This window comes from Triturus cristatus, chromosome 5_2 (assembly GCF_964204655.1).
Source record: "Triturus cristatus chromosome 5_2, aTriCri1.1, whole genome shotgun sequence".
NCBI lineage: Eukaryota > Metazoa > Chordata > Amphibia > Caudata > Salamandridae > Triturus > Triturus cristatus.
The window spans coordinates 10,066,306-10,092,229 of NC_140588.1; the positions used below are offsets into that span (position 1 = coordinate 10,066,306).

The 25,924-nt window shown below is 45.0% G+C and overlaps 1 protein-coding gene across 1 annotated transcript in view; it reads left to right on the top strand.

Annotated features, from left to right (window-relative positions):
• DNAH5 (dynein axonemal heavy chain 5) overlaps positions 1–25,924 on the top strand; it is a 5,853,083-nt gene that overhangs the window by 3,897,299 nt on the left and 1,929,860 nt on the right. The window lies entirely within an intron of this gene.

A 25,924-nucleotide genomic window follows, 5' to 3' on the forward strand; every position in this document is an offset into this window, starting at 1 on the left:
GGGCTATGATTTATGGGAGAAAAAGTTGGTCTTGATATCCTTTCTCTCCGTTTTTTTTTTTTTTAAATGTCCATTGTTTTTTAAGAAGTAAAGTACATACCCGGCGTGGGTCTGTGAGAATCATTATAATGAATAATCTGTCATGACCTTAGTACATTGGCATGAGCATCGCTCATTCAGTTGTCATGGAGTAAACACTGTCATGGTCAGAAATCGTATAATTTTCAAAAGAAAATGGCCACAAAAGCACCGTCCTAGGAGTGCCCCAAACTTACATCTAAGCCCAATTTCTAACCACTCTAAAGACAAGAGAGGGAGATACAGATACAAGACTACACAAGCGTAAAATAATGCAAATGTAAAGAACTTTTATGTAAATTGAGCTATCCAGATAAAAGCAAAGGTAAACATTAGGAATAGTCTAACAGCAAAAACTACTGGGCAAGTCTATCTATGACGTGTTCTGCATTATGCATTGGAAGGACTCACTGATGAGGACCATTAGAGAGAGGAGTATATTTCCTGGCAGCCGCTCATCAGCCTTTCTGTCATCTTTAAAGATCTGCAAAAGTTTGTCTCAATGTGCTGCAATGGGATGCTTCCAAAATCCCTTGTTTTTCTTCCCTGTGGAGCCCTCAGCCTGGAGTCTCAGCTGAATATTTGAGGTCTCTGGTCCGTGTCTTTGCCATAGGGTTAATTGGTGATTTCTATCTCATGGTGATCGCCCACTTGGAAAGCACGAGGACCAGATTGATTAGTTTGGTAGTGACCTTGGTGCTTTTGGTTCTGTGGAATATGCTTAACAAGCAGGCTTCTTTGTTTTCAAGTCGCTGCCTGCTGGTTACTGAAGTGATACAGCACCTAACATCGTACCAGAACAAGGGCAATTTATTAGAAGACAATAACATATGTGGTGAGTCAGCTGGTGTATAATGGTGTCTAGGACAGGCTGCTGTTGCTCCAGGAAAGAACTATTGTATGGTGTACGGTAGGCTCTGTGTAATAGTGTAAACTGAATACATTTGAAACAAGCATTCCTGGAAACTTTCATTTTTTTAGGTCTCGCTGGCGTTGCAGCGCGAAGCGCTGCCACCAACGAAAACTATTGTTACCGTGATGCCTCTCAAGGGAGACAGACCGGGGCACGCGCAGTGATCGGGGTCTGTGGACGCGCTTCTGAGAAGCGCAGACTCACACGCCCCCAAGCGCGCGCGCGCCACGCTCCGCCGACCGCCGGGCTTGTTTTATTTACGAGCTGATTTAGATCTGCAAGTAAAAAGAAACTTGCAACTTAAAGACGATAACTGTCTCTTAATTAATGTGCCTTTTTTTCTGACCTTCTAAATTGACTGACTGACATAGCAGGATGGCGTGTGAATAAATAATCATTACTTAAGTATATATACAAACCTTCTCTTATAGTAAATTGCTTTGTGTGTGAGATTTTTAGCTTCGCAGCTAGAAGATGAAGGTGGGATTTGTTAAAGATTATTTAAAAAGTAACAACATTTTTATAGTCTTCAATGACACAGAAAAGACACACCTTATTACCCTGCTGTTTATTTTTCTAAAATTGTAATTGTGCTCTCAATGGAAAAAGGAGAAGTTAGTGTTTATTTCCACAAAATGTTTAACTAGTGCTTTATTTCTAAAATGTAACATAGCACAGGCTACCGTGGCTCAGTCAGTCACAGGTCAAGCTAAGCCGGACATCCTTCTGTGGCTTTCGAAGGCAACAGCTTGTTGCAGGGGCTCGCATATTCCATTCCTATTTTGAAAGTTCCTTCTGAAAGTTTGGATGCACATTAATTGAATTAGGTGTTTGCATGTGAAAATGAGAAGTGCTTGCCTCTCGTAGTTGTCTCACCAGTCCACAGGCCCGCAAAAAGTGCGAAATAAATACTATAATGTTGTTGGGATAAGAAGGGAGTGGATTAAAAATGAGAGGTTGACTATCGGTTGTGAGTCTGATTGTCATTTGTGAGGCTGGATGTCAGATGTGAGAGTGGATGTCAGATTTGAAATTGACTGCCAGCCGTGAATTCCGAGTGAAAGTCTGGGTGAGGCTGAGATAATCAACAGGAGATGAGTGTGAATAGGTGTGAGCATATGTGTGTGTGTGTATGGGTGGAGAAGTGAGTGGAAAAGGGTGTGATAGAACTTTAGCGGCAATGTGAGGAAGGTTGAATGACCCTGGATCGGATATCCAAATACCTTAAGTTCCTTCTTGTATTTATTTTTTCGTTTTAAGCCCTACAAATAATAGGTTTTACTATTATTGCTCAGTTAACTAAACTGCAAAGGATGGGAAGACTGAGTCGACATCGCCGATATTCTCTTTTTGTGACCGAAAAGCCGTTTGGTGTTTTACTTTTTTAATTTTTTCATCCTTGGTGTGCCTGGCTCGTGGTGTTTGATTGCCTTGTCATTGATACATGGCATTATTCTTTTCCATATCTTCATTTGCACCATATATTTTATGTCGTTAAAAACTCCTCTTACCGTATTTGTTGTGCAGGAATCCATCGCATCATCTAAGTTACTCTTCTGTGTTGGGTAGACCAGTCACTGCTGTAATCTGTGTGTTAGTTGTGTCAAAGGTTTGAATGTTTGCATAGCTGAGTCAGTTTCTCATCGTTGGAGGTTGGCTGCATTTCTATCTTTGAATGTAGGGGGGCATTTCCATGCGTATTCTCAGTTGTATACACTGTCAATATTGTATTAAGATATGGCAATGGGAGGAGAAAACCTGCCTTATGACTAGTGAGGGCAGGTTGCAGGACACGTGATATGTTTCTCATGTTGTACAGGAACTGTTTGGAATTTGTAGCTTATTTCGTACCTTTAGTAGGTTCTGAAGGCAAAAAACAACTTTTCGAAACATTAAATTGATAGTATTGGGCTAATTGAATGTATGCTCTTTTTATTTGTCACTTTGATGTGTCGCACCTGATTGCATATACTTTTTTTCAATGGTGAATGGTGTTTCCTTAGGGTGGAGTGACATGTAATCTAAAAATGCACCACTTTTAATTAAAAAAAATTATGGTGTGATATGTAAATGTTCACAGCATTGGGGTGAAGGGGTTTTATGCTGGTATTGAGGAGCACTAAACTGTTCAGGAGGATAAGAGCATACAAAATATTTTAACCCCCTTATTGAGATCTGTACAGTAAAAGACTACTTTTGACTCTATACTGACTAATAACATTAGACATTAGGTGGGACCACAGCCTGATACTGGATGAGTCTAGATTTGAGCGGTGCTAAAATTTGAGCAACCAGATGCCAGTTTGACTAGTCGGTGGGTGAGGCTAATGGTGGTAGTGGTGCTGGCCATGCAGAAAGTGGGTCATGGTGCTGCTGTCATTTGGTGTGCTGGTCAGCAGATGCAAACAGTTTGGGAGGTGGAAAACCAGAGGCCGGGTCCGGATTGTCAAGTGGGCAGTGCCAATCAAAGTGTGTGGACAATGGTGCAGTCTGGGGTTTTCAAGTTGATGTTACTTGCCTTGAACCTTCTTCACAGCTACTTAATTTGGATTTCCTGGATCAGTGAGTGTGTTATCAGTTGTAATTTCCTCATGAATCCAGCAAGCTTATCTTATTGTGGGGAACACAATTGCACTGCAGAAGCAAAGCATTCACTTGGAAGTGATGTGTTGTTCACTTATAGGCTGATTTTGATCCGGTATCTGTGTCTGTAGTACGATCTTGTTTGAATTGATGCAGCGACAAAGGTGTGAAGAAGACTGTTGCTGTTTGGGCATATGAGACTCCAATGTTATTGATCTATTTAGCTTTTTCCAGTTAGGGATTTGTGCTCAACGGTGATAACTAAAGACCTGCTTGAGGGGAGTAGCGTGCGCCTTGCACAAGCAAAGATAGATAGCTAGGGGAGTAAAGAAGGGGGACTAGAGAGAGGAGCTGACCGCTGCCCATTGGTTGCGGGCATTATCTGTTCCTGCAGGCCATGGATGTGGTAGAGGCCCAAGCAGGAAGAAATTATCTCTAAATAGTTTGGTTGGATATTTTCTCCCTAGGGCTGTGTGAGACACGACCCTTTAGACATTTTCTGAGGAGTTATAGTCTACAATGCCATATTAGGCTAAATACAAGTGGTGTTCCTGGTTTAGACTTTAAACTTGTTGGTAAGTTTAAGACCTGAGTCTTTGGGAGAGTAGTTGGCCTAACTGCTAGGGCGGTTGACCTCGAATCTGAGGAACTGGGTTCGAGTCTCGGCAATGACGCTGAACATCCTGTGACTCTGAGCAAATCACTTAATCTCCCTGTGCCTAACAAAAATGAATGTGTCCTCATGTAATGCAACTGGTGCTATGTAAAGCCTCTGATACCCGATGCGGGTCAAGTTCGCGCTATATAAAACTTTGTAAAATAAAAAAATGAGTGAGCTAGTCACCTGGGAACTGGGTAGACTCCTTGGCCTTCCTGTTTATGTTCAATGAGCCACTGGTCTCAAACACCTTCTACCATCCTCTGATTCTTCTGCTAACATGCACTGGAAGACTCATAACCTGTTTTTAGCCCTGAAAACTTAAAAATTCTGCTCATGTGGTAGTCATTTATCGATTACTTTGACCGTCTTAGCTGGCGTTCCTTAGTCATCGCTTGCCCTGATCGGGACAGTTTTTCAATCTATAGCCTGTCACATTTAAAACAAATAGAAGATTTGACATTTCACCGGTGCCAAAATAACTTTAATGTCTCCCAATACACGCCAGAATACAGTTTAAAATTTGCTGTCTCACGCACAAGGCTGTACATTTAGTGACCTCACCGTATCAGCAACAAGTGTTTTATTTATTTGCTCGTTCCTTTGTTTCCCTTTTTGCTAGGCAGTCCGGTTGCATTTTGTCGTTGTAGAGAAACCCAGTAGTACTTTACATCTGAAAGTTATTATTAAAATATGTAAACCACACTAACGCCTTTCTGGTCCAGCAACCCTATAGAACAATGGAGAATAAATTAAAAAAATGCCTGAAATTTGTCTGTGGGCCTGCTATTGTGCCGGATTCCTCCATCAGCTTTGTGTTTTGGAATCTGGGGCAGACAATTTTCAGTCTGGCAGATAATATTTAACATATGGAGTATAGAAAGTGCACTGCTCTTGGGACGCTAAATCTCCACTGTTGCACTGTGGGACATTACATTATAAATGTAAGTAATATAAATAAGTAAAGGATAAGTGTTAATTAAGAAATAGAGGAGCAGTAACTTAATTAAACATGACGTAATCACCCCATATATATAGTGGTGGTGATATCGTGTCCCGGGGTGTGGTGGCAACTGATATATTGATATACTGGCAATTTGTATATTTTCTCATTTTACAGAGCCCAAGTGATTGTTTTAGTGTGGATGTTGTTCAAGGAGGTTGACGTTGTAGATATTTGCAAGTCTACTTGTGTCTGAGTTACAGTGTCAACCTTGGGGCATTTATCTTGGAGTGTCTGTATAGTTTGGGGGTAATCTGGGTTGCCTTAAGTGGAAGATGATGTGCGTGGTCATGATATCCACCTAGCTAGAGAAGGGCACTAGTTAAGTTGAGCCCAGTGTCTTGGCATGTTGTGGAAAAGACCATGATTCATTAGAGATGGCCTCTTAGATGAAGGGCTTTGGTCTTGAGATGTTTCATTCAAACCAGCTTTGTATGAATTTTAGAGTTCAAGATTTTCATCCCAAAAAGACTCCTCTCTAAGCTTATCTTAGTGTCATCCAAGTATGGTTGGAAAGTGAGACTGACTTGTCAAAGAAGGGTCAAGAGAAGAAGCCTGTTGCTACTGTACAATGGTTTGAAAGGGGCTAGCCTTATGAGTCACCATAAGTGAATGTTACTGTTCAGGAGAATTGTAGTAGTTCCCATTCATTGTTCTAGATTTCCCAGGTAGGAACCTAGGGGGAGAGATTATCAGGTCGTTACATGGCAGAAGGAGCTTTGTTCATAACCAATGAGGTATGAGAGTAGGTTTGTTTTAGCGACCAGGTGTTTTTATTTTTTTGGCATACCTGAAGTGTTCAGCATTTGGCTAAGTTCTTTTTGAGCAATGTAGGTATCTAAAATCTAGGCAGCAACTATCAAAACGAGCATTTGCTATGCAATAGGTCTCGCATTTACGCGAGTTTAAGCTATTGGCATTGTAAATGACAATGCCTTTTATTTATGTTTTTTAAACAAAAATAAAAGGCATTTTTATTTGCAATGTCAAAAGCTCAAACCTGCGTGAAAGCGAGACCTATTGCATTGCAAATGCTTGTTCTCCCATTCATTATTGTTCTGTATCCACCCCAAACATTGTTCCCTTTGATCTCTAAGGGGCTGAAGAGACACCTCAGTATGTTCAAGGAGGGTTTTCTAAAACCATCTAATGAATCTACATTCATTCTTTGTCCTTCCTCTCTCTTCATAGTGAAAATTAATACATACTAGACTCTGCAGATCTGCATGTATGGCTTATGCCATGCTGTTCTTTAATGTGAATAATTTATTAACAAAGTTATTTAAAAAAAACAGTGAACAAGGGAATACATACGTCTGCTTCTCTTATCAGTTTCTCGCTGGCAAAATACTGTTAACATCCGCTTTGGTGGAACTATATTTTCATAAAGTTTTGCCTTTTACTCTAGCAGCATATTGATTTAACAAGAGAGATTAAGTGATTTGCATAGAATCACCGGATGTTGCGTGGCGTAGCCGAGACTCCAGCCGAGATCCCCAGCTCTCAAGTCAGCAGCTCTGGCCTCTGTGCCACATCCTCTCCACTCCCGTATTATCTGTCAGGGAGCTCTTTCCTTCTACGGGACGATGATTGATGAAAACAGCTCTTTATTCATTACATAGGCGAAACCGATGCATTACTAATGCTTGTTTCAAGTTACTGTTGTAGTAATCATATATGTGTGAATCTGTGTTTTTATTAGTACTCTTTTTTCCAAATAATGTGTTAAATATAGCTAATATATATATATGTATTACCTACTTGCGGTCGCCAGTAGGTAGTTATAGTTAGGACCTATTATCCATAGGAAATCCGCAACATTCTATTTGGAATAACTTTGGCGCCGGTTGACGAATCTTCGCAACATTTTCAAAACTGGTGGGGCGCTCCGGTCCGCTCCTATCCTGAAAGTCTCGGGGTGATTCGTCAAGCGGGGGCCGAGAAAAAAGGGGGGTCCCAAAACGTGTTTTCCCCATGCAATTTTCCATAGGAACCTTTAATCGCCGCTACAGCCCGAACTGCTGAACGGAATTACACTAAATTTGGCAAAAAGGTAGCCCTTGGTTCAGAGTTGTGCCTTTTGGTTAAATGGTGTAAATCCGTTCAGTAGTTCCTGATAAAATCAAAAGTAGAATCTCATATATATCTGGGCGGAGCCTAACCACACATCTCATCGTGAGATCTGATTGGCTGTCAGCACTTCATCCAAGAAGTGTTGGCAGCCATCTTGGGCCCAATATACATGATAGCACCTCATTAAAAAGCATTGCAGTTAATAGAAGGTTTTAAGACTTTAGTTACATTATAAATCATTTTTTGATGGTACCATACTCATTTTATCAATTGTGGTGTGTTCTAAGGTGATTTTACCATGTGAAAAAGCCTTCTGCTGGGATATCATGAATCATGTTTGAGAGAAAACTATCTTCTCATGCTTTTCTCACAGAGGTTTGGAAGGTGATCTATAAGCTAAACTGAGAGCATATTTTCTGTAAATTCACATTATCTTTCTCAGTCATGTGAGAATGAAGTCTGACATTCTCAGTAAAACATGTACAACCAACAAGGGCAGAGACTGTCAGTTGATTCCTTTGTGTTCTACTGCAGCTTCCCAGAGTGCTCTAAAGAACAACTAGAGCGCTAACAGTCCTACTTATGACAAACGTATTGCACACGTGAAGCCATCTGGATTGGAATAAAGTGGTAACTCTTAAAACATTTAATTTAAAAAGGAACAAAATGAGGGGGTTCATTTTGCCATAGAAAGTATGATTAGTGCTGCAGGAAGATAAATTAGGGCACATTTTGAATGACTTCTCAAATCCTCTTCTATTTCATTAAAGAATTCTGACATGCAGACTGAAACATGCACTTTCAATACCAGCAGTATACTTCCCTGGTGAGCAGTAGCTTTACTACAGTTATCTAATGAGCAACTAGAGTGCTAACATTCTGAATTTATGGCAAATGTGTGACACATCTGAATGCCTTCTTGATGGAATCAAAGTAAAAAACTGAAAGTATTTCCTACTGAGGAGACTGTAGTAAATGAGGAAATTAGGAAACTTAATAACAAATAAGTCTCCCAAGATGGCCACCAGAGACAAAAGAGCCCAAATATCACCCAGATGTTGCCCAAGTATAGCCCAATGACAGAATGTCCCAGAGTGTTCTAAAGAACAGCTAGAGTGCTAACAGTCTTACTTATGACAAAAGTATGGCACACCTGAAGCCATCTTGATTGGAATAAAGTGGTAACACTTAAAACATTTAATTTAAAAAGGAACACAATGAGGGGGTTCATTTTGCCATAGAAATTATGATTAGTGCTGAAGAAAGAAAAATTAGGGCACATTTTGAGTGACTTCTCAAATCCTCTTCTATTTCATTAAAGAATTCTGACATGCAGACTGAAACATGCACTTTCAATACCAGCAGTATACTTCCCTGGTGAGCAGTAGCTTTACTACAGTTATCTAATGAGCAACTAGAGTGCTAACATTCTGAATTTATGGCAAATGTGTGACACATCTGAATGCCTTCTTGATGGAATCAAAGTAAAAAACTGAAAGTATTTCCTACTGAGGAGACTGTAGTAAATGAGGAAATTAGGAAACTTAATAACAAATAAGTCTCCCAAGATGGCCACCAGAGACAAAAGAGCCCAAATATCACCCAGATGTTGCCCAAGTATAGCCCAATGACAGAATGTCCCAGAGTGTTCTAAAGAACAGCTAGAGTGCTAACAGTCTTACTTATGACAAAAGTATGGCACACCTGAAGCCATCTTGATTGGAATAAAGTGGTAACACTTAAAACATTTAATTTAAAAAGGAACACAATGAGGGGGTTCATTTTGCCATAGAAATTATGATTAGTGCTGAAGAAAGAAAAATTAGGGCACATTTTGAGTGACTTCTCAAATCCTCTTCTATTTCATTAAAAAATTCGGACATGCACTTTTAATACCAGCAGCAGACGTCCGTGGTGAGCAGTATCTTTACTACAGTGATCTAATGAGCAACTAGAGTGCTAACATTCAGAATTTATGGCAAATGTGTGTCATATCTGAATACCTTCTTGATGGAATCAAAGTAAAAAACTGAAAGCATTTCCTATTGAGGAGACTGCAGTAAATGAGGAAATTAGGAAACTTCATAACAAATAAATCTCCCAAGATGGCCACCAGAGACAAACGAGCCCAAATGCAGCACTAATTTCACCCAGATGTAGCCCACATGTAGCCCAATGACAGAAGTGTGCAAAACACTTTTTATTTTTTGTGTTTTTGCAGTTTTATATAGCGCAGACTTGTCAGGTATTGGAGTGCTTTACATGAGCATTGGTTACATCACACAAGAACAAATTCATTTTGGTTGTAGACATGGGGAGATCAAGTGATTTGACCAGAATCGCAGAATGTCGAGCTGAAGCAGAAACTCCAACCTGGTTCCCCAGTTGCAAAGTCTGCAGCTCTGGAAGTAACACCACATCCTCTCCCTTATGTGCAACATTTAATCAAGTGGTCAACTGGATAAAAAAACATAAAGATAACAAATATTTTAAAAGTTCTTTGTCGCTATTTGAAAACTCAGAAAATATGTCCTCATTTTAGATTTTTAGAGCACTAACCATAATTTTGATGCAAATAAGACCCTCTCATACATGTAATTTCTAAAGGAAATGCCCTAGGTATTACAGTTTTGATTACATCAAGATGACGTCAGGCGTTCAACACTTTTGTAATAAATATAGAATGTTAGCAATCTAGCTGTTCATTAGGATACTGTTGAGAGGCAGAGGCCAGGGGCACGGACTCTGAAAATTGAAGACAGGTAGGAGGGTGCAGAGGCAACAATTTGACCACACTGGGCAGGCAGGAAGGGCAGTAGCAGCACAACAGACTATGGAGGGCAGTGGAAGGGGGTCAGGGGCAACAAACCAACAATACTGGACTGGCAAGAGAGGCTGTGGCAATATAATAGACCATTGTGGGCAGAAGGAAGAGGCAGTGGTTGTACAACCATACATGCCAACAGACCCGATTCAGCTAGGAAACGCCCAATGTTTTTAAGCTCAAATGGGCTTTATTTGATCTGTTTCCTTTCTACAATCTCCTATTTTTCATTGTAAGTCGATGGGGAAAATCAATACCCCAGTTTTTGTTTTCAAGATCTCCCTCTTACCAAGTTCAAAAAGTTAGCAAGAATGGTACATTGGATCATGGAAGGCAGGAGGAATTGGGGTATGGGCATGGACTTGGATAACAGAGGACAGGAGGGACATGGAGAGGTGCACCAAACTGACCCTACAGGGCAGGCATCAGGGTTTGCAGCAGCACAATACACCACACAGGCCATGCGGGACGGGAGTGCAGCACAACAATCCATAGGAAGCAATAGGGAGGGGACAGGACCATGCACATGGACAACAGAGAACAGAGGGGAAAGAGGCAATGGTAGCTAGCTGACCATAATGGACAGACAGGAGAGAAAGCTGCAGCATAACAGACCATAAAGGGCAGGAGGGACGGATCAGGGGCATTACAATGGAACAGACTAGCCAGGAGGGAGGGAATAGGGGTCAGCACATGGAAACAGAGGGCTGGGGGCAAGGGGGCAGGGCAGGAGCAGCAAGATGACCATAGAGGTCAGGCAGGATGGGCACTAGAAGCAAGACACACCATGGAGAGCAACAGTGAGACTATGATGGCATACACACAGACCATGGAGGGAAGGTGGGAGGGGGTCAGGGGCAGCTAGCTGACCACACAGGGAAGGTGGGAGGGGTCGTGGCAGCATAGAAGACCATGCATGGCAAGCGGGAGGGTTAGTGGCAGCACAATGGCTATGATGGGCAAGAAGGAGGGTGCAGGGGCATGCACAAAGGACCATGGAGGATAGGAGGGAGGGTCAGGACCTGGGCACAGACAAGAGAGTTCAGGGGAAGGGGCCTCGCAACAGACCACGCGGGGCAGGCAGGAGGAGTAGTTGCAGCACAACAGACCAGGGAGAGCAGAAGGATGTGGCAGTAAAATGGACCATGGAGGACAGAAGGAAGGGGATAGGGGCATGGAATGTGGACAAGCAGGGTGGAGGTGGCAGGGACAGGTTGCAGTCATCTGACAATGCTAGGCAGGTGGGAGGGGAGTGACAGCTCAACAGAACACTCAGAGTGGATAGGAGTGGCAGGGCCATGGAACATGGTGGGCAAAAAGGATGGAGCAGGGGCATGCACAAAGACATTGGAGGGCAGGGGGAAGGAGAACAGAGGATAGGAAGGAGGTGGATGGAGCAGCAAGCTAACTGTTCAGAGATGTCGGGTATTAGGAACTTTATTGTTTTTAAAATGTGTGTCTGTGTGAACTACTTAAAATATGAACAAGTATGCAGCATAATCTCACTTTTATTCAGGAAGAAGAGGACGTTTGTGACTGTGACTCTGGGCTCACTTGGCAGAAACACCCCCTGACCCCCCACCCCCCATCGCAAAATGTAATGCCTGTGAAAAGGGTAGGTGAACGCAGTGTTATATAGAATATAGTCCTGAGAGCACAATTGAAAATGAAAACTAGATATAGTGTATGGTATAAACTATGCACCAAAAAGTGTGATATAAGATGAACCGGGGCGTGAAATATAATATGCAATACATTGTGCGCAATGACAGATTCATTGGAGAGCGCGAGATAGCACAGGCACTAACGCGTGCTATGCGATATGCACCTTGGAGTTGAATATGCACAGGGCAGTGTTGTGTAACCTAACTACTAAAGTTGTAATATAAAATATGTGCAGGGGAGTGTAACGTTGCATATGCACTGTGACAAAGATATGGATCCCAAATTGTAATATGTATGGCATAGTGCTGTGCGTTATAACATAGGCATCGAGGAAGGCACGTTAGATGGGGCAATATAACCCGTGCGAAGACAACTGTGGCATAACATATTCACGGGGTGGTGTTACAGTGCACATGGGCTAGAGAGTGTCATAGCATACGCACTAGCTGGTGGAATACAACACATAGGTGTGTGGCACTCGGCGGGCACTGGTGGGTGTAAAACAGCATTGGGCTCAGCCAGGAGCATGCTGTGACTCAAGTGAGGTTTGTCTCCTTTCCAGAGAGTAAAATAAAAAGTATTACACATCCGGCGGTGGATGTGTGCTTTATGAACCGTGAGGGGGGTTTCTTGCATAGTTTTGGTCGAATTGTTTGTCGAATCCCCTTTGAATGGCTTGGTGTGCGTGTGTAATAAATGTGCCCGTCAATAGCTACCCATGTTTGTATAAATAAACAAGAAGGGTGTCTGCTTGGAGAGTACCCACCGGTGGGGGCGCCGGGATTAGGCACGGTAGGGCATCACACACGTCAGAGCTTCACTAGCGGTGTAAATACATTCCACGTGGATTCATTGTATGCTTAGTCGACTTTTAATGAATATCACGCAAATCGTCATGGTGATAGGTACGTACGGTTTGTCCAGCATGTCCTAGGTGTTTCTATAAATATATTTTTTAAAAATAATAAAAAACAAAGGCCGGCCCCGGGGGATGGGGTCCCCGGGGCCATAAGTGGCCTGAGAAGGGGGCAACGCAGCCCCCCTCCTAAAGAATAAAAAAAAATATAACAAGAAAGGCCATGCCTCGGGGGTTGGGGTCCCCGGGGCCGATTAAGGCCTCGGGAGGGGGGCAGGCCAATAAATTAGAAAAAGAAGTGGGGCTACACAGCCCCCGTTCTTAAAAAAAAAAAAAAAAAAAAAAAAAGACCGGCATCACGCCGGAGGCCACGCCCCGCCTTGCCGCACTCTGCAAACGCGCCCCCTGGCGAGTTGTAAGTTGGGGAATTAATTCCCCTTCAATACTGAGGGTCCCTGAGTGCCAACTAGCCAAACCGGTATCTCCAGTGTGCGCCAGGGAGCTGCGTTGCAGACAGGTGTTCTGAGGCCACGCCCCTTTTTACACCTCTCTGCAACGCAGCTCTGTGGCGCTTACTGGAGGTACCTAGTGGTCTAGTTTGACCCTAGGGACCCTCAGGATTCAAGGGGACTTAATCTCCCAACTTAAAAGAGCCACACGGCTTGTTTACACAGTGGGGAAGGGAGGAGACGGGCCTGAGGTGACGTGTGCAAACACGCCCTATGGCGCGTTTTAAGTTGGGGAAATAATTTCCCTTCAATCCTGAGGGCCCCTGGGGGCTAACTAGCCCACCAGGTGCTTCCAGTAAGCGCCACTGCGCTGCGTTGCAGAGAGGTAGTCCAGATCGTGCCACTTTTTACACCTCTCTGCAACGCAGCTCTGTGATGCTTACTGGAGGTACCTAGTGGGCTATTTGGACCCTAGGGACCCTCAGGATTCAAATGAACTTAATCTCCCAACTAAAAACGGCCACAGGGCGTGTTTACACAGTGGTGAAGGGAGGGGGCGGGGCCTGAGGTGACAGGGGACCTCAGGATTGAAGAGGAATCAATTCCCCATTTTAAAACGCGCCACAGGGCGTGTTTGCACACATGTCACCTCAGGCCCCGCCCCCTTCCTTTACCATTGTGCAAACGTGCCCTGTGGTGCATTTTAAGTTGAGGAATTAATTCCTCTTCAGTCTTGAGGGGTCCCTGGGGGCCAACTAGCCCACCAGGTACCTCCAGTATGCGCCAGGGAGCTGCGTTGCAGAGAGGTGTTCAGAGGCCACGCCCCTTTTTACACCTCTCTGCAACACAGCTCTGTGGCGCTTACTGGAGGTACCTAGTGGGCTAGTTTGACCCTAGGGACCCTTAGGATTGAAGGGGACTTAATCTCTCAACTTAGAATGGTGACAGGGCGCGTTTACACAGTGGTGAAGCGAGAGGATGGGGCCCTACGTGATGTGAGCAAACACGCCCTGTGGCACGTTTTAAGTTAGGGAAAAAATTCCACTTCAAACCTGAGGGACCATGGGGGCCAAGTAGCCCACCAGGTGCTTCCAGTAAGTGCCACTTCGCTGCGTTGCAGAGAGGTGGTGCAGGCCATGCCCCTTTTTACATCTCTCTGCTACGCAGCTCTGTGGCGCTTACTGGACGTAATACGAATTCAAATTTACTCACCTGTTATCTGGAGAGACCTCAGTGCTGCATCTTTGAGCCCAGTACTGATCCTGAAAAGTAATTCTAACCATACTTACCAGTAACTTGAATTTCCTTCCATAGGCTAACATTGTGAGAAGTTGGCCTGGCATATGCTGTCCTCTAGTTATAGGGGACACCTTGCACCAGTCCAATTCGACTCTTAAGGTGATAGGTTAAAAGACAACCTTTAAAGAAAGCTATCCTAGTGTCATACTTGTCGACTGGGACCCTCTGTGGCCTTCCAGGGCCTTATGGGCTCCTGATCCTGAAGACATTTCTAGTGTAGTGGTACTGGTGTATCTACCTACACTAGGTGTGGCCTACTGAACCCTTTCTTGAGTTGTAGTCAAGGTGTGCTAAGCCCTCTACACACAACTCCTAAGTTCAGTAGAACTTATTGTATTCTAAGCTAAATGTATATGTACCTTTAGTACCAAAGTGGCTTTCACTTTAGAAATTCAATTTGTTATCTGGTAAAACAATGGCAAGCTTGAATCCAACCGCTGCACACCAATGTGAGAAGTTGGCCTGGCATATGCTGTCCTCCAATTATAGGGGACACCTTGCACCAGTCCAATTCGACTCTTAAGGTGATAGGTTAAAAGACAACCTTTAAAGAAAGCTATCCTAGTGGTAGCTGTGGAGAGCAGCCTTCATGCTAAGTCTTGAAGGAGTGTTAAGCTTATTGTTTTACCATAGATAACCTCTTGAATGACCAAATGAAAGAGTAGTCCACACAGGTATATATATAAAATATATGTATTTATTCTAAGAACAATACCACTAGTCTCTTTATGAGGCTGGAGGTAAAGATACAAGTCAAACAAGCATTGATAGTTACAATAAATAGCAATGGAATCATAGGGCCCCAGGGGGGGACCAAAACATATATTAAAAAAGTGGTATAAGAACCAAGACAATTCTACAGACAGTGCCTAGGGCACTTAGGGTCGCTGGCCCCTTACAAAACCACCCAAGGTAGTGAGGAAGGGGACCCACGGGAGACGCGTGCAGTGGTATAAACTACTGTTGGGATCTCCATTAAACACTATGGAGAATGTTGCGGTTGGAAATTACAAGAATCTAAACACTTCTAGCAGGAGTTCAAGTTCAGGAGTTTAAAGTTAAGCTCTTGGAGGGCCCACACCCACGAGAGTACCAAGGTACCCTTGTTACCTGCCCCAGGGAAGCCGGGTGTATAGGTCGTTTTCGGTGTCGGGTCGATGTCTGGTTTTCAATGGGAAAACGTGAAGAACTGCTGCTAGCAAGAAGCGTCGTCGATGTTGTGTAGATTGAAGATGTAGATCTTTAAGAGAAAGACCTGAAAGCAGAGGGGACAGAGTCTGGGTCACGGCACAGTGACCAGGGGGCTCAGGAGAAAGAGCCCTTCAATGTCGGGTGCTTCCAGGTGGAAGATGGGTAGCTTGGATCAGCTGCCACGGGCTCCAGGAGGTATCAAGGAAGGCCAGCTGCTGGAGGGCGGCTGTCCCACGAAGAATGAGGGTCGCTGCGGTGTTAGTGTCCGGATTGGATCCACTAAGCCTTGGCAACCGCAACCCACGCAAGAATCAAGAAACAGCTACTGGTGCAGACCCACGAGGTCTGAGCAAAGTCTCCGGCGAGGAGACTGAAGAGCAGGCCTGGAGCAACCAGGGGAACTCTTGAAAGTGAAGATTGACCTCCGCCAGGGCCCACCAGTCGAGAGACAAGGGACCGCGGGAGGCAGGGGATAGGATGCCCCTGAACCAGTTCCAGGCAGTGTATGCAGAAGGAGGCACTGGAGAAGCTTACGTGCAAGTCTGAAAGGCATCCTATGGTGCACCCACCCAGTTCCAATCCACATAGTCTGTCTGGGGAGGTGGGAACACCTCCCTGCAACAAGATCCCTATTGTCCAGCTGCCGTGGCTGGAGTTATGCCCAGCAACAGGCAGACAGAGTCGTGTGGGTGGCGGGTAGCATCCGTTTTGTATTACGTGTGCTCTTTTAAATTGGTGTCTAAAATCTGCCGCTTTTACCATATCACCCCTCTAGCAGGGGGGAATCATGCCCTCACTCCCATGGCTGGATTGGGGGTATGATTCCAACATGTTTGACACCAAACAGAACATGGTTCTGTGCAGCCACTCTCAAGTTATCACGGTATCGCGATTACTTATAATGCGATTAAGAGTATATGGTATGGCTGCACTACAAACAACCTCGCAGTAGTTTCAACGAAGGTTGCAGAGGGGCCCTACTCAGGTAGGGGTTCCCCCTCACACATATCTCAGCACCCTGCCTTTTAGGATTTAGCAAGGCCTGCTTTAGGGGTGACCTATGAGGATATATGTGTTGTACTTAAGTGGGATACAGGGTACCTATATGCCTGTAAGGGGTGCAAGCACCACCTTACCCAGACTACAGTAGTGGTCTGGTGGTGTCAGTTTGTATGGCTGTCCCAGGGGCGGCACAATAAGTGCTGCAGCCCCTGGTAGGCCTCTGAGGGACCCATGCCCTGGATACCTAGGGTACCATCTGCAAGGGGCTGATAGGGTGTCTTCAGTATCCAATTGGTATGTACCTAGGGTACTCACATCGGTTTAGAGAGGAAGCAGATAGGCTGGGGTCCTGGATAGCAGGGCCAAAGCCTGGCTAGAGTAAAAAAACAGTCAAAACATCAGCAAAAAGTTGGGGGCAACTATGCAGTCGATGTCACTCTCCTACGTAACCCCCCCCCACCCCCCGCAAACCCAGGGACATTAAACTAACCTTGACCAGTTGAGTCTTCAGGTTCTAAGTGGAAATATCTGGAGAGGCCATCTGCATTGGCATGGTTGCTCCCAGGTCTATGTTCCACTGTATAGTCCATCCCCTGTAGGGAAATGGACCACCTGAGTAGTTTGGGGTTTTCACCCTTCATCTGTTTTAGCCATAGGAGGGGCTTATGGTCTGTTTGAAAAAGGAAGTGAGTGCCAACCAAGTATGGCCTCAGCTTCTTCAAGGCCCAGACCACAGCAAAGTCCTCCCTCTCTATAGCTGACCAACATTTCTCTCTGGGGGTCAACCTTCTGCTAATAAAAGCTACTGGTTGATCCTGGCCCTCTTCATTCAGTTGTGATAATACAGCACCTACCCCCACCTCAGATGCATCAGTTTGAACTATGAATTCTTTGGAGTAGTTGGGGCTTTGGGGCTTTGGAGCACTGGAGCAGAGCACATGGCCTGTTTTAGGTCATCAAAAGCTTTCTGACAGCTGACAGTCCACTGAACTTTCTTGGGCATCCTCTGTTCTGCTTGGGTTTTCGGATCAGATAGAACCCGCTCAACAGAGCCTCTTTAACCCAGCCAGAACGTTTCCCCCCCCTCCCTAGGGCCTATTCACACCTAAGAAACCACATATATATATATATATACCACCTAAGGACAGGGAATTCCGCCTATATATATACATACCAAGACCTCTTATAATACAAGTGGTGGCCTCGCGGTCCTAAATGGACCCAGGACTTCCTACCCAGACGGCAGCCTCAGCCTCGCGGTCCCAAACGGACCCAGGACTTCCTGCCCAGACGGCAGCCTTAGCCTCGCGGTCCCAAACGGACCCAGGACTTCCTACCCAGACGGCAGCCTTAGCCTCGCGGTCCCAAACGGACCCAGGACTTCCTACCCAGACGGCAGCCTCAGCCTCGCGGTCCCAAACGGACCCAGGACTTCCTGCCCAGACGGCAGCCTCAGCCTCGCGGTCCCAAACGGACCCAGGACTTCCTGCCCAGACGGCAGCCTTAGCCTCGCGGTCCCAAACGGACCCAGGACTTCCTACCCAGACGGCAGCCTCAGCCTCGCGGTCCCAAACGGACCCAGGACTTCCTGCCCAGACGGCAGCCTTAGCCTCGCGGTCCCAAACGGACCCAGGACTTCCTGCCCAGACGGCAGCCTTAGCCTCGCGGTCCTAGAGGGACCCAGGACTTCCTACCCAGACGGCAGCCTTAGCACAAGTTTATCCTATAATTACCACGACATACAACAAGGGAACCAGTGTTACTATGTATCAGATCACACAAAGACTGCTAGTTGAGCACAACCTGTTCCCCAGTTCGAGGGGCTCCTTTCTCCCTTATTCAGTTACCACTTACCTGATCAGGATTAACATCTGTTCATATCAAGTCACAGCTGACTAGAAGAATAGGCTACCCTCTTATACAAGAACACGCAGCACATGTTGATTCACTACAAACTGAATACTTTATTTAGTTACTACATACACGCTCACAGAATACATAACACATATAACCTGCAAAGAAAAGTGAAAGATTAAGTTGTACACTCTAATAAAAAGGGGTTGACATCACCTTGGTCGTATGTAGCCTGCACTCAATGGTCATCTAGGTCCCCTTCTCGTCTGTGCCTCGGCTTCGCCTGGAAGTCACACCTCCGCAGTCACGGATCTACTCCCCTCTCCTTCTCCGAGTCACTGGGACCTCTTCCTCATCGGCTACTCTCTTTTCTTTGGCTATTCTGTTAGAAGAATATCTATCTCTCGGTTTTTTCTCCACCTTCAAGTTTGTCATCTGTCTTCCCTGGAATAAGTAGTAGCTTTACTGCTAACGGCCAGGTGCCGCCTACGGACTAAAAAGCAAGTGCCAGTATCTGCCTCAGACTTTCACTAATATAGAGGTGCATTTTCTCATGGAAAATTCCAGCCCGTAACCTGCCGCCCACCAAATTCTTGTACCTCCCCGTACCAAGGACACGTTCCCAGCCGGCCGGCCTGATGTAGTGTCTTCGGCATGAAGAAAAATACAATCCTTCGATAAGGGCCGGCCTGAACCGGTTCTCTCCAAGCGAATAACACCTCATAACTAAAACATCACCCTCGACCTAGAAACTTTCCAAGCTGCCGGAGCGGAAAGAAAGATGGAGTCTCTCCCGTTTAAGGCCTACCAGGCCTGGATTCAGCACGGCTCCATGAAATACCCTCACTATAGAACAGATTACCCCTAATACTAACGAATCTATCCTCTAGGATATATGTGCAAACCCTGATCTATGGGGAAGAACACAGGATCATGTCGAAGAGCCTAATAAATAGGCTCTATACACTACTCTAACCCTTAGACTTGGATGGAAAGAGACTGAAGTCACATTAGTTCCCCTTAATCACAAGAAAGCCGGGAAAATCGAGCAGTACATTTCACCCTTGACTTCAGTCTATTATACATTCATTAAACGGAACTAACATCTGTGGAAGAATAATATGAAACAAAGCTAACTGATCTATGTCTAGTACCGAGTGTACAGAATTGAAGTAGTGAAGGAATACACTGAATAAAGCAACAGATAGAAATCAAAACAGCAACAGCAATCAGAATACCACCTAATGTTTGACGTAGCATATGTACATCAGGCAACCAATTAAAGAGCCAGTCAAACCAGCCCTGGTCAACGTGTTTTCTAACTTCTTCCGTTAAGTCACGCAACTTGTCAATATGTGCACGAATGGATTGTGTATGATCAGACAAGTTAAAACAACAGAGACCTTCAAAATCAGAGCAGTCATGTCCATGTTTAAGCAAAAGATAATCAATGGCCGCTCTATTTTGCAAAATGGCCCTACGTTCACCCTGGGCATCTAGTAGCATGTCGGACAGGACTGTAGAAGTATGATTAATGGATTTCACCATCCAGCAGGCCATTTTCCCAATGGATTTGGCATTATAAACTGCCAAAGCAGGAACACCAATAATTGAAATAGCTAGGCTAAGGTATTCAGACTTGGAATATAAATGCAAAGATGAGTCACAATCCTCCTGTAACATCACAGTATCTCGAATCACACGAGAGTTGGCATTCGGATGCGACGAGAACATCAGTAAACTGAGTCTCGTAATGGCACAAGGGCCTCCACAAATGTTTGCAGGGACATATGGCCAGGAAGTATTACCACATGAGAAAAGCCATCCGGCAGGTAGTAACATCGTGCGATAATGACTGGGGGTAACTACCAAACTATTGCAAGTCATATTGTTCTGAACTGAAACACATGTGGTCGGTGTCCTTTGAAAGCACAAAGTCCGTTCATGAGCTGTAAATGACGTGGCGCCTTTTAGTTTTAGGCGTAAACATTCAGAGATCGCACTAGGATTACACGTAAGAAAGAAGCATAAGTCACCTTGTGTGATATTATAAGTAACTATTTGGGACTGGATGGGGGGTTGCTCGTTCGGCAGTTCAGTACATAAGGGGCAATACACATGGGTAGCAAAATCACCCAGGAGAACATTGGGACGAGCCTTTGAAACATTGAAGATGTGAATTAGAGTTTCCAATGAGGCAGGAACAGCAACCAGACAGGTCGCCAGGATGTCATGTACAGATCTCATCGGTGTCAGACAGAAGTGAGGGGCATCAGTCACCCTCTTGGCTAACGATGTCCAAAAGTTCGATGATGAATCCCACGCAGCAAAGGAACGCAACACTCGGGTTCTCAGTTCATCCCGGGTTGACGGGATCCCTCCTCTCTCGTCGTACCATCCCAAAAGGAGTCCAGCGCCGACACATCCTGCAGCAACAGTCCAAAGAATGATCTGAAAGAGAATCAAATACAGGCATTAATCATTCTCGTAAATAACATTTGTCAGCCGGGACCGCTTCCCAGCTATCTTTCCCTGGTCTCATAACTAAAATGGTGTTGTCCTGACCGGTGGCAATGACCTCTGCTTGTTCAGGGGGATTCTTAGGCGACTGCACCCAAACCCTAGCCCCAGGGTTATCCGTAGAGCCAAAACCTTTCTGGCCTCGTACAGTAAGCAAAGTTGGGGCAGTGCCTTTCATTAGTGAACCACTGAAAACAGGCATTATGAGTAATTGAGCCACTCGGTCAGTGCGATGTATCAGTAAGTCAACCTCACTGCTATTCAGCAGGAGCACCTTAATCTCTCCCTGATAATCACTGTCAATTATTCCTCCAAGCACCTGAATGCCTTTTACAGCCAGCCCCGATCTAGGGGCGATTAATCCGAAATTCCCAGGTGGTATATGAATACCAACACCGGTAGCAATGATGACCCGATCCTTACTTTTTAAAACGGTGTCATCCATGGCATGCAAGTCTAAACCTGCCGACCCTGGGGTCGCTCTACATGGAGCCAAAGCTCCGGGAGTAATTTCCCAATACATCACAGTCTCTCTGATTTCATTAGGCATAGCCTCAACATTCGGGGGAAACAAACGCATAAGTGGAGATTCAGCATTTAAAAAAGGACGATTATTCAAAATCAATAGTGCTTGGGGCAAAAAGTCTCGCCAATTTTTATACTTGTCATCTGTTAACTTACGCAGCTGGTCCTTTAGCAGGCCATTAAATCTCTCCACCAGGCCCGAGGCCTGTGGATAGTAGGGTATATGGAATATCCATTCAATATTGTTTTCCGCACAGAATTCCTGTACCAATCTTCCACGAAAATGGGATGCATTATCAGATTGAATTTGGAATGGCACACCATAATACATCATAATCAATTCTAATGTTTTAATGGTATTCAATTGGGTAGCTTGCTTACAGGGAAGGGCTACCAGCAGGCCACTGTATGTATCAACAATAGTGCAAACATATTGACAATTCCTACTCATAGGAAGTGGACCAATGTAATCAATCTGCCAAATTTGAGCGGGCAGTTTTCCGCGATGTAAATGACCTTTAACAATTTGGGGCACCTTACGCTGTCTGATATGCTGACAAACGGGACAATGTAAAATAACATTTTTAATTAAATCTAGGGGAATATAAATTCCTCGATTAGCAGCCCACCTGCTAGTGGCCTTTTCTCCAAAATGTCCTGCCTTCTGGTGTGCCCATTTCGCCAATCCCGCAATATCAGAATCTTGCCTGTCCACCACTGCCTCAGCAATTTTAGATTTCTCATCTGCAATGTTATGAAAAAATTTGTCAAGAGAATCTATCGGGGTGTGAGCATCCACATGGAAGATTGTAACAGTACTCTGTGGGAGCATCTCCCAAATCTCTTGCCATAACTCTTTTCCCCACAATTCTTTGGAATGCAACTTCCAATTATGGGAATGCCAAGTCGGCAACCAAACAGCCAGTCCATTGGCAGTAGACCAAGAATCGGTGAAAATATGACATGTACCAGGTAACTCTTGTTTCAAAACTTGATAAACAGCATAAAGCTCGGCAAATTGGCTGCTTTTACCTTCACCAGTTGTGCTCAGCAATTTCTGCGTGATCGGATTATAGGACACCGCCTTCCAGTGCCGTGTCGTCCCTATGAACCTCGCTGAGCCATCCGTGAACCAAACATGGTTTCTGTCCGCTGCGGGCAAATCATCAAAAGGCTTACCCCACTTGACAGGAGACTCCTGTGCTAAAGGTACGGAACATTCACTCTCAGTCTCAGTCGACGGCGCTCGCGCCACCTGCTCATGTAAAGAAGCAACTCCTTTCGGGCCCACACGTGCCCTGTCTTGTATATACCATTTCCATTTAATCACACTCGCCTCTTGAGCATGTCCAATTCGGTGAGTTTTCGGCGAACTCAGAACCCACTGCATAATAGGAATTTCAGGACGCAAAACTATATCATGTCCCAAAGTCAATTGCTCGGTATCCACCAGAGCCCAATAACAAGCAAGTAACTGTTTCTCAAAGGGTGTATAACGCTCACCAGCATCAGGTAACTTTTTGGTCCAAAAACCTAACGGTACTCTACTCCTGCCTTGTTTCTGCCACAAACTCCAATTTGCATAAGGGCCCTGTACAGACACATTCAAATCCATGTCACCATCACGTACAGGCCATAAATCCAGAGCATGTTGAATTGCTTCTTTTGCCAGACTAAACGCATCTTGCTGTGGTTTATCCCATTCAAATGCATTCTTTTTACGCGTGACCCGGTACAAGGGGGCCAATATTTGACTCAAATGAGGAATATGCTGGCGCCAAAAACCAAACAGGCCAATGAAGCTCTGGGCTTCTTTCCTATTCCTCGGAACTGCAAAATCAAGAATCTTCTGTTTAACCTGAGGGATCACTTCACGGTGCCCTTCATGCCAATTAATACCCAAAAATTTTACAGCCTGGGACGGACCTTGCAATTTATCCGGGTTGATTTCCCAACCTTTCCCACGCAGGCACTCAATGATCCTGTCCAATTGGATCTGAACTTCCTCCTGTGTTTCGCCTTGGATCAAAACATCATCAATATAATGACATATCTGAATTTGGGGATGAACCGGTACCTCAGCCAAATGCTCTGCCACCAGCCGGTGACATATTGTAGGACTATGCACATAGCCCTGAGGAAGACTCCTAAACGTCATCTGACGCCCGTTCCACGTACAACTGAACTGTTCCTGACACTCAGGGGCAATTGGAATAGAAAAGAAAGCATTAGCAATATCAATGGACGCATACCATGTACCTGGATGCTTTTGGATTCCTTCAATTAGGGTAATAACATCCGGTACTGCAACAGTCAAAGAGGGCGTGTGTTTGTTCAATTCTCGATAATCAACAGTCATGCGCCAAGAATTATCACTCTTACGTACAGGCCAAACAGGATTATTCCAAGCAGAAGTAACCGGGGTTATAACACCTGCATCCACCAACTCCTGAATAGTGGTACTAATCTCCTCATGGCCACCTGGAATACGATACTGCTTCTGACAAACCACTTTTGTCGCCTGGGGAACTTGTATGGGGGGCATTCTTAAACGACCAACCCGTATAGGCCTGGACGATATATAATGCGTGGTTCCAAATTGGTAACACCCATCATCTAAATGCAACGTCATTCCTTTCAAAATATCAATGCCAATTATGAATTCTAAGAGAGGCACCACTAGTACAGAATATTCTTTTCTAGGGATTCTACCTATTCTCATTTCAAGCAAAGTTTGAACTGCAGGAGTTTCTTTTCCACCTAATCCGGTAATAGTGAAAGGCTGACCTGTAAACTTCTTTGATTTTCCATGAATAAGAGTGGCCTCCGCTCCTGTATCTACCAATGCTCGGGCCCTTTGGATATTACGATGTCTCCAATAAATATCAATATCTACATAGGGTCTATTATCTCTGTGAGCCCATCTGTGTACCGGAGCTTGACCTATTTCCTAGTCATTCTTACTGCATTCTGTGTACCAGGACAAATCAGGATAAAGACTCTCACGTTTCTTAGGTATCGGTACCTCCTGTTCATATCCATTCCCAGTACGGAACGGATTCGAGTCTTCAGCATTGTACTGCGGGTTACGATCGACCAAACTGTGACGATCCTCTCTCTTCCTCAACTCAGGGGAGTGGTCCCTATCATCTCTACGTCTGCTGTAAACATAATCATTTCTCCCCCTTTCTCTTTCCCCCTCTCTCTCCCTGTCTCTCTCTCGACGGGGGAACATATCACGTACATAACGTCGATCATCACGACGAACAGAGCGCCCACGGCGGTCGTCATCACCGCTACCGTCAGAACCACCACGATCACACTCAGTGGTCCGAACACGCCGGGCACCCTCCTTCCGATCCAAACCACGTTTACGAAACAACTCCCACAAACGAGCGGTGGTCTCACCGTCAATGTCCTCCCTACGCACACCATCAGCCAGAAGACCAGAAAAGATATCACGTCTAGTAAGTTTATTTTCACCAGGAGTACGAGTGTCAGGCCGGGACTGACGTTCAGGTTTAAACCACTCACCCAACTCACCGAGTTGGCGTACCGATTCTAGTACCGTAGACAACACGTTACCAGTCTGATTAATCAATAAAGTCATCATGACCTGCTTATAGGCAACAGGGGAAGACCGAATAATACGGTTCCGCACAGAAGATGTCAACAAACCATCAAGCAACCTGTCAGCAGTACCCAGAAAAATAGCCGTTTTCATCACCTCCTCTTTGAGACGTTGAGCAGCATCGTGCAGAGTATACCACGGCTTGTCATTGACAGGCCAGTCAGATTCAGTAGGATATTTTAGATTACAACCCTCAGTCGCCAATTGGAGTAAAGAAATTTGACCACCACCATTATAGTTACGAAAATGATCCTGCACAGTAGAATCCAAACTCAAAGAACAGAATTTCAAACAATCGCCAGTATCCAACATAATACCAGCAGCGCCCAGTTCATAAAGGCGCACCATCCATGTGAGCAAGGTCTCACCAGCTCGCTGCCGAAACCGCTGCAAAATATCACTAATTTCTTGTTGAGTAAAGTCTTCTAAACAGTCTAAAGAAACACCCTGCGGAGCATTGGGAGACTGCTGCAACTTCCGACGAAAAACTGGATGCGCAGAGACCACGGGACGAGCATCACAAGGAGCCCGATCAGTACTCGTAGAGGGACAATCAGTGTAAGGGGAATCGATCCCACTCGAAGAACGAGCGTAATCACGGGGTGCACCATCAGAGGTGCGAGAAGCAGACTTACAATCATGACGGGAACGAGAAGACTCGCGCTTGGCAGACTCCTCACCCGAGGAACAAGAATCACTCGAGTTCCAGATATTACCATCCCATTCATCAGGATTCCAATCCAGTCCGGCTTTCGCCACGACCAGACGCACCTTTCGCGTCGAAACCCGACCGCACCTGT